The 9,579-nt window shown below is 37.5% G+C and overlaps 1 protein-coding gene and 1 long non-coding RNA gene across 6 annotated transcripts in view; one reads left to right on the top strand and one right to left on the bottom strand.

Moving 5' to 3' along the window:
* Fhit (fragile histidine triad diadenosine triphosphatase) overlaps positions 1-9,579 on the top strand; it is a 1,329,438-nt gene that overhangs the window by 346,112 nt on the left and 973,747 nt on the right. The gene's annotated exons all lie outside the window — the stretch shown is intronic.
* On the bottom strand, positions 4,340-8,323 carry LOC104875551. The gene is made up of 4 exons (XR_784100.1): positions 8,236-8,323; positions 7,863-8,009; positions 5,100-5,215; positions 4,340-4,924 (listed from the first exon to the last, which is right to left on the bottom strand). It is a non-coding gene; the product is annotated as an uncharacterized LOC104875551 (long non-coding RNA).

Raw genomic sequence — 9,579 nt, 5'->3', positions numbered from 1 at the left:
TGTGCTGTCATCTAGAATGCACAAAGCAATATAACTTGCACCCTATGGTGATTTCAGTGCTCTTCCATGGTAGTTTTGGCTTCACGCAACATTTGCCGAGGCTGCGGGTGTTGGATTTGAGCTCCCTTCCGTAAGATACCGCTTTGTGTATATGCTGTGTAGGACCTTGCGATGCCGTGGAACTTTCATTTGCTGTCTGTGTATATGTGTTTCTGTTGCGCTTATCTCTATATGTATCTATATCTTCTTGCCTTTGCGTGTGGTACATCTTCATTAGTCATAAGTTTAATTTAAAAATTTAAAATGTTGGAGTGATTATCTTTTAATATGGCTCCATGTTCTTTTTTTTTAGCTTGATTAAACGTTTATTTTATTTTTGTTTTTTTCTTTTTATTAGTTTATTGGTCCAATCTAGGTATACAATACAGTTACATTCATTATTGAGATCCTGTACCTTTACGTGATAGGTCTTGATTCTCTTTTCTCATGTTTTTTTCCTCTCCCTTATTACCTTTCCCCCACCCTTCCCACTTTCCCTACACCTTTAGCCCTTTACTTCCTATTTCACTTATTAATTATATCATTAGGATCTTGTGTACTTTTATAGTTTTTCACACCAGTGAAACTATTCAGTATTTCAGTTAAAGAAATCTCTGTATGAACATTAAAAATAGAGAATCCTAAAATAAAACTAAAAAGTAAAGTAAAAGAGAAAAGGCAATGATGTAAAATTAAAATAATCCTTAATTCGGAAGACGAAAATGATCCCTGAACATATTTAAATTGCTTCTTGCTCTTGTAGTCTTATCTTATTCTTTTTTCTCATTATTTAGAAAATACTTTGTTAGTTTCTGTAATCAAACCCATGTATATATGACCTTACATATTTAATACAGTGTGTTAACCCTGTACAAATGGAAAAAAATTAACATTTCTAGATGAATATGGCTGTTAATTTCTGTACAATGAATGGCTCCATGTTCTTTGTATACTACATTCCTTAAGAATAATACATACTATCTTATGTCATATTGATACTTGCTAACAACTGAAAAAGGACTTGCAGAGCCTGCTTACATGATATGTACAGTAAAGCAGTAAAGTCCAAATTTAGGACTTTTTGCATAATCTCACGCAAAAAGTTACAAAGTTTTTTCTTTTCTCCTTGTATGCCAGTAGTTTAGAACTGAATTCATATGTAGCAATCATTGTCTCCCACTATGTCTTTTATGTATTTTGCATTAATAGACACTTCATTTTCCATGTTGTCATATATATTTTTGAACCACTTAAGTAGTCTTAGGTTGATTCAGACGTCAACCCGTGAGTTAACTGGTGGAGTTTCATTTAAAGTAGACTGAGATTTCTTGAAATTTGGTGGGATTGTCATCAAGTAGTCTGAGGTTGTCCCAAGGAGGAGACAGGGACCTCAACTTGCCTGAGGTATGTTCTTGACTCATGGTTGCAAAAAAGCATTTCAGGATGCTCAGGGTGCAGTGTAGGGAGACTTATTGGGAAGAGTTAGAAAGTGTGAGGAAATAGGGAAGGCACTTCAGCTGGAGAAGCTGCCCAGGGCACAGCTTTGATAAAGAGGACGAAGCTGGCTAGTTAACAAGGGAGCACATCCAGCTTTTAAGGAGGTGGGGTGGACTAAGGTCTAGTTGATCATTATCTCATTTCTGATTGTGCAAGAAGGCTCCAGGAGAGCTCCTTATCACTGAAACTGGTCCTCATGAGATGATTGTTTCTACTCGGAACAGTCTCAGTGGTTTGGAGGCTCTGCTAGAATCCAGAGAGGCAGTCAGTGTACGGTAGTGGCTAGAGACTTCTGGATCCTCATTGCTGTTGAATGTCCCTGTAATCTCTTAACTTGGTGTCCTCAATCCTGAAGTGGGATGAGATAGATAGGTTATGGAAATTTAAGGGTAATCAACCTTTTATTGCTAGCTTTTCCAAGGATACTCTTTAAATAATTAACATACCTGTATGCAGAATTGAGCGGGATTTGACCCAAAGTTTCAAAGATAATAAAGGAAACAGATACAAAACAAATATCAAGTTTTGTTCTGATATTTTTACCTACTGGACATCTGTTGACCCAAATGATGATTTTTTTTTTTTTTTTTTTTAATGAACAACTGCTTTTAAGTCCCTAACTGCTTCTTTGGAAGAAACCACAGATCATGCCTATACTGAATAACAGGTTAAGACCCAGGAGTTTTTTTTTTTTTTCCTTATAGTAGTATGTAGTCTCTGACTACATAGGAATGATTATTTCTAGTGTGTTTATAGCATTTTAAGGAAACTAAACATTAGATATACATAAATATGCATCAGCTTTGGAGGAACTTTGTATAACCTAAATAAAGCCCTATGCGGTTCATTTGGATTTAAAGTATAGCAAATTGAAATAATTGCAAAAATTATTCTCACTTTTACTAATATCTCTTCAAGATCTTAGAAAATCGTCGTATACACCACATATGGCGGCTTGTTTGTTACGTGTTAAGTACACTTATGGTGGTGAATCACATCTCGATCCCTCCTACACCCCCACCCCGCTGCATTGTCTCAACCCCCTTCCATCCCCACGGTCGCAGTTCCTGGGTCTTTCTTTCCAATAATCTTTCCCTCTGCACTGTTCAGGAGCCAGGTAACCTCTATATCTCACACCTTTACTCTCAAGTAGCTGTGGTCTTTCTCTGTAGTCTGCAGCCTCTTACTTCCCATTTACTTCCGGCTTCTCTTTTTGCTATCATTCACATAATTTTTAAAAATTCTATTCCTCTTAAAGATGAGTGAAAGAATAACTGACATTGTGAAATAGGAAGAAAAGGGCTAAAGGTGTAGGGAAAGTGGGAAGGGTAGGGGAAGGGTAATAAGGGAAAAGAAATAAATGTGAGAAAACAAAAAGATGGAAATAAAGTGTTTGTCAAGGAGAGGGGAGGAGAGGGTGAAGGGAGGGCAGGGAAAAAACGAGAACCAAGACCTGTCATGTAAAGGCGCAAGATCCCAATAATGAATGTAACTGTACTGTATACCTAGAATGTACCAGTAAACTCAGTTAAAATAAAAAAGATGAGTGAAAGAGAAAGACTATGCAAAATCAATGTATTTTTTTTGGGAAATGGAAGGCTTACAGTACTAATTAATAAGTTTTGTCTTTATTCTAAAAAATGCATAAAATATAATTCCTATTACATTTATTGTTAATATTAAGATAAGAATAAAAAATTATAAATTCCTTTGAAAGTAAATTTCCTATTCACAGGGAATAGATAGAAATAGTAGAGTCAAAAAAGAGTGGAATTCATTAATTTGAGAAAAATGTAGAGTAGAATATCAGAAAAAGTTCAGAAGATCACAAAACTGTACTATTTTGAACAACTATGCACCCTCAGAGAAAAATGATCAGACGGTCACAAAGGACATTGACTAATAAGTTAGCTACATAATATTGGTGAAGTCCAAAGTAAATTTAGAAATAAATAAAGAGAATTGGCAAAAACTCTATTTGTTGCACATTAAACCTGGTTGAACATGTTCTAGTTCTTTTAAACTTTTGTATTAGTGTATGTTTGTGGTACGTGTGGAGTTTACGTTTCTTGTGTGGACTTGGTACTAACACATCTTAATTCCCTTTTTCACCTCCATTCCCCTCCCGCTTCCCTCCGTCTGTTGTTCTCTGCATTTGAGAAAGCTCCGTCTCCCTGCTTCCTATGATACGTCTTTTATCTTGCGCCTTATGATTTGGGTTTCTCTTATAATGAGAACCATGCACTGTTTAACTTTGTGTGTCTGATTTATTTCACTTAACGTTATGATTCAGGGGGCATCCATTTTCCTCCAAATGACTCAGGTTTATCTTTCTTTATGGCGGAAGAGTACCCTGTTCTATGTAAATACATCATTTTCCTTATCCACTCGTCTGTAATGGACGTATACGCTGCTTCCGAGATTTACCTGTTATGAACTGTGCTGCTGTGGAAATGGCTATGCGTGGATCACTGCAGTGTGATGCCTTTAGTGCTTTGGGGGGATCTCTCGAAACGGAAGAGCTGGTTCAAATGGGATTTCTCGTTTTAAGCTGTTGAGGATTCTCCATACTGCTTACCATAGTGGTTGTAATAGTTTACATTCCTACCATAATGTGGAAGAAATCATCTTTCCCTGCACCCTCATCAGCATTTGTTATTATTTGATTTCTTAATGACGGGCATTGTTTCAGGGGTAAGATGGAATCTCAGTGCTATTTTAATTTGCATTTCTGTAACCTCTAGTGATGTTGAAAATTTCTTCATGCATTTACTGGCCGTTTGTACTTCTGTGAAGTGTGCTTTTCATTTGCCCATTTATTGACTGCTTCTTTTATTTTGGGGGGAGTTTGTTACTATTAAAGCTTCATTAAGAGAAATCGATAGAGATTTTATATTTTTTATCAGTTGAATACATACTAATGTCAATGTATAGGAAATTTTTTCTTAAAACTCGTTCATGTGTTATTTTGATCCATTTTCTGTGTGCAGCAAGCCTTTGGAATTTGTCTTGAAATAAAAGATTGAGTCAAAGGTAAAATTGCTGTGCTTTTGATAAATGGATTCTTTCTAAGACCGACAGTCTTGGGACCCCACCAGTCACTATTTTCTTCTCTTAGCTTTATGGTCTCTGGGTTTTTGAAGTACCATCCCTGTACCACACGCCCCAGGGTCTGGCCACCCCAGAGTATGCTTGCCGTGCAAACTAAGGTGTGTCCTTGCTCGTGTTGGCAGCTGGGAAAATGATCAGCACTCTGGGGCAGTGGTTCCAGCGGACTTTTGGACTTAATGTCAGCAGTTGCAGGGTTTGGTTACTGTCTTCTCTTCCAAGGCATTTTCCTCATCCATAAATAGGTTGGTTTGTTAGTCTTTGCCTCTGCAGCCCTTTGCTAAAGGGGAATTGAAATGTAAAGTCAGCTTGGAGTTGATTAACCATGGCACCCTTATTTGCGGGGGTGGGTGGCGCTATGTGTCCCATTAGCAGTGCACCACAGGTCTTGGGCAGCCTCCTTGTTTGTCTTGGGGTGGGGGGACCGCACATTCAGTGTGTGCCTTTTTGCTTACCAGGAGGCAGGACATCCAGCCTCTCGCAGGGGCCTGTTTGCTTGCCTTGTGTAAGGTGCCTCCTGTCTCGTGTCTGCAGTGGGTCGCCTTCTCCTTTTCTAGCTGTTGTAGTGATCCTAAAATGATTTAGGGAATTTTAAACCAAGTTTGGAAGAGAATCACAAGTAGGATTAGTCATATTTGAAAAGAGAACGCTGAAATATGATTTTTGTAAGAAAGGATGCAGACCAGTACCTACCTCTGGTCTTCACAGTGGCAGTAAGAACTGACTTATGTATCAGACATATTTGGTTAGTCACTGAGAAAAATTATTATGTGACATTGAAAAGTAGAAGTCATTTTTAAGAATAGATATTGTGGGGCCGGGAATTTAGCTCAGTGGTGCTATCGCTTACCTCACAAGTGCAAGGCCCTGAGTTTGATCCTTGGCACACCCCCCAATAGACGTTGTGTTCAATCACATTCTGTGGAAGTCTTATAAAAAAATTCATCCTTGAACTTTAATAACTTTGGAGGGAAGAATAGCATGCTTGAGAATATGTGTATAGTTTTTCTTCCCCAGCGTCAGTGATTTTTATGATATAACTAAGTTTTGTAAGATCGCACAAAGTGCCTTCGTTCCTCTTTGTTGATATAAGTGATTTATTTCTTGTTTCTGGAACTTACTACTTATGCTTCTGCTAGGTTCATGAATATTTAAAATCCATTACCTAATCAATAGGCACATTTTTCTCCTATTAAGTTTGGCTAAGTTAACATTTGGCCAAATCAGAATGGTTGAATAAGGTTCTACTAATCACTAAAATGTGCCTTTTATAAGGTATTTGCTAGGTCTTGTATTTCCTTAGAGAGTTAATGTCCCAATGAAATTATCCTAAATCAGAATTATGCTTGCTTCATTTTGAAATAGATTGTATATCTTTTAATACATATTGAAGCTCTATTTTTCACTGCTATCACTCCATTTATGTATTTTTATATCTGCCTTAACCCTAGTATGGCTGGACTAAGGTTGTTTGTTAATTAATATTATCTCCTGCAACTATACCACAATCATGTCCTCTGCCCATAATCTTCTGCTGTAACTTGCCTTGGATGAGAAAACATATGAACCCTGAGTCATTCTTTCCTGCTGATCCTGGCATGCATATATCCTTACTAATGCCAGGAAAAGGAAATTCGAGATTGGCTTCCCTTCATTTCAATGCAGACAAATGCAGGATTTTTAATGTATTACCAAGAAATTATATATAATACATTTGAAGAACTATTGGTGCTATAAATAGAGAAGATTTCTAGTTATCCATGAGTTCCCTCCTTTTGGCCTTTTAAATTTCAGTTTTAGAAACAAACGCTCAAAAGGATCAAAATTTAGCACAAGAACTTGGAGACTGAAGGAACAAAGAACTTTTGCCTAATGGCTTTAGCGGGTAAAGTTACTTCCAAGACTTGTTAGGCTCTTTTGGTTAGTACCACAGAAAGAATACTTTGCCTCTAGGTAGCATGGTAGCATTTATACAGAACTCAGAATAATGTGTGACTTTCCTTTAATTAGGAAAAGATCTATTTTGTTTTTGTTTTTGTTTTTTTGAGACAGGGTCTTACTATGTATGTAGTTGAGACTGACCTGGAACTCGCTACATAGCCCAGGCTGGTCTCGAACTCACAGCGATTCTCCTGCCTCACCTTCCCGAGTGCTGGGATTACAGGCGTGCGCCCCCATGCCTGGCAGGACAAGATCTATCTTGTCAGCCTTTCGATCTTGTGGAACTATCTCAATGCTTTTCATGGCTTCATCTGAGCCTTAAAGTGAGAAGGAATGACCTCTGTTTCCCCTGTTTACCTTAAAATTCCCTGTCCTCACTCACCACCACGTTGCCTGTGGAACTTTTGACTTCTTTCCTTCATGATTTGTAAGCCATATTCCTTTGCTGCCTGATGGTACATCTGATGCTCAGTGTAGTCTTGAAATGATGAACCATGGTGCATTGAAATGCATTTCACTAGTGGCTTTAGTTATGACCAGTCTAGAAGGAAAAGTGGTGGAGAACTCTGAATTGCTAATAGCACCCCTCACAGTTTAAACAGGTGCTTCTGTGGAGAGCCATCTTTCCAGCTAGTATGGTTCCTGGAATTACTGGAGTGTCCCTTTACTCCTAAACTCCTAAACTACCATAGTATGTGAAAATTCCTCTGGATGTGTTAAGCTAATGATAACTTCTTGAACTATCGTGCTCACATTTACTTGAGTTATTGCTTCTTCAGTTTATGTGGACTTTTGTCTTTTTAAAGGTCTACTGCCTTTGCTTACCAAGGGAGAACATTTACATCAAAAACTCATTTAATCTCTCTAGATTCTTTAAAAGGCTTAAGTAACTTTCATATCTACTATTGAGCATCAAAAAATCTTTTTTATATAAAAATGTCATATATACCTTGAAAAGAAGTCTTTGGGAACTGGGCTGCCTTGTTGACAAAATGTCTCTGTTTATGGAAAATGGTACCAGTGTGTGAACGAAAAGGCCATGATTTGGATGTCATTTGGCTTAAACTGGAACATAAGTCACACTCTGAGTTTTTTTTTTCCTTTGTCTGGTGGGAGATCAATACTGTCTAGACATGGTTTCATTAGGGCTTCGCATTTACTAAGGTAGACTGAGATTCCTGTAATCTGGGCTGGTGGTGGGCATTTGTGTGGCCCATTACCACACAGAATCTAGGTCCATAGGAGTCAACTCTGTATGAAAGCATCATCCTACTCACCTGACGAAAGACTGTGCCCACGCATGATTCTGTCAAGGTTTGGAGTCCCACAAGTTCTGGGAGCCGCTTTCTTGGATATTCTCGCATACATGATGACAACTGAATAGAGCCAAAGGGAATCGTTGGAGCATTTGAATTTCCTGTACTCTACAAAACATAAAACCAGAGACATATGCAATTCACATGTAAAGTCTTCAACCCATCCCTGAATGCTAGGTACCCTTTCTGCCAGTCTTCCCATTAATTTCTTCAAACAATATCATCATGTATAGAAATGCCACAGTTATTCTTTTTTAATGTTCATTTTTTTTCATTTATGAGAATTGTTCATCTTTTAAAATATATTTTTAAATTGAAGTTTATGATTCCTCACCTAGGGTCAGAACATGAAAGTCTTATATTTTCTCTCTTAGAAATTCGGGCAGTTGGATGTGCTGCTCTGAGTGGAATCTTAAATCCTTCATTTGTGGTTACTTTTTGGCATTTTGCAGGGGAGTGAAGCAATGTCTGACCCGCTGAAGGCCAGAGGTGGCCCAGCCTGACCAGGTTTCTGACAGTGGAATAAATATCTGTTATTTGTTCAGTATCTTTAGTTTTCAACTTTGAGCAAGATAAGCATAGACATTGAGAAATAATGCTGATTATACAAAGGAATGCTTGTGATAAAAGATCTCTTTCTGGGAATTTAAATGTTCCAGTAGATTAACATTATTGATCATTCTCTTTCCACATAGTCTACAGATGATTTTAGAATCCTGAAACTATCATTCTCCCTTGTCTAGTGTAATTACCAGAACAAGGAATAATGTAATTAAAAAACAACAAGGATGCATTCTAATTGTTCTAATAAATTACGTTAATACACAATACATGCAGTACTTTTCAACAGGAATTTATTTAAGAGATTGACAGCTTGTCCTTTACTGCCACACTTCTAACTTGCATTTCCTCTAAACAAGACAACTTAAAAGAGGACAGTTAAGTTTTCAAAAATCTGCCAGATCAGCCAATACAATCTAGAGTTCCATGTGGTACAAATGCAGGAAAAATCGGATGTGGGGTTCTTTAGATAAAATAATGACCCAAAACCAAAGAGGGTAAAATAAAGACTGACAGAACCTAAAGTAAACGTCAGTAACAGGCTGTTCTGGTGAAGGTAGTAAAGTTTTGTTTTTCTAATATGAAGTGTAGTGCTACCTGATAATGTGATGTTAACTCATGTAAATGTGTTTGATTTATTTTAGCCATTTTACACAACTCTATTCACACCACATTGCTCACTGCATGTGTGAATTAAAGGCCTCAGTTCAGTTATGCTATGTTATGAACAAAAATTCAAATTACTTCTGAAGATAAGTCCTGTTTGAACCTGGTTTATTTGAACACGACTCAAATACAGTTTATTGCATAACTGCATGACAAAGGCCTTCGGACAGTACAGAAAAAGGTATCGTGAAGAATGTAGGGAGGAGAAAATCTGGGCAGAGAGTGGAGGGTAATGCACAATCCATTCTAAATAAACATAGCCACTCTTAAATTTATATAAGGAAAGCAAATTCGCAGGTTGGCTTGAAGTATTGTCCTCACTCATATACCACCCTATGACATTTAGTTGACATGCTTTGAAATAAGAAGGAATCCTGGGTATTTTTTTGACAAGACGGAAGTGTTTCCAGAAGGGATACTTTATCACAAGAAAAACTGGGAACTCCGTGGG

The sequence above is a fragment of the Fukomys damarensis genome, unplaced genomic scaffold, assembly GCF_012274545.1.
Source record: "Fukomys damarensis isolate Sample0158 unplaced genomic scaffold, DMR_v1.0_HiC HiC_scaffold_28, whole genome shotgun sequence".
NCBI lineage: Eukaryota > Metazoa > Chordata > Mammalia > Rodentia > Bathyergidae > Fukomys > Fukomys damarensis.
Note: the sequence above shows the minus strand (reverse complement) of the source record. Positions and strands in the feature narration are given on the sequence as shown.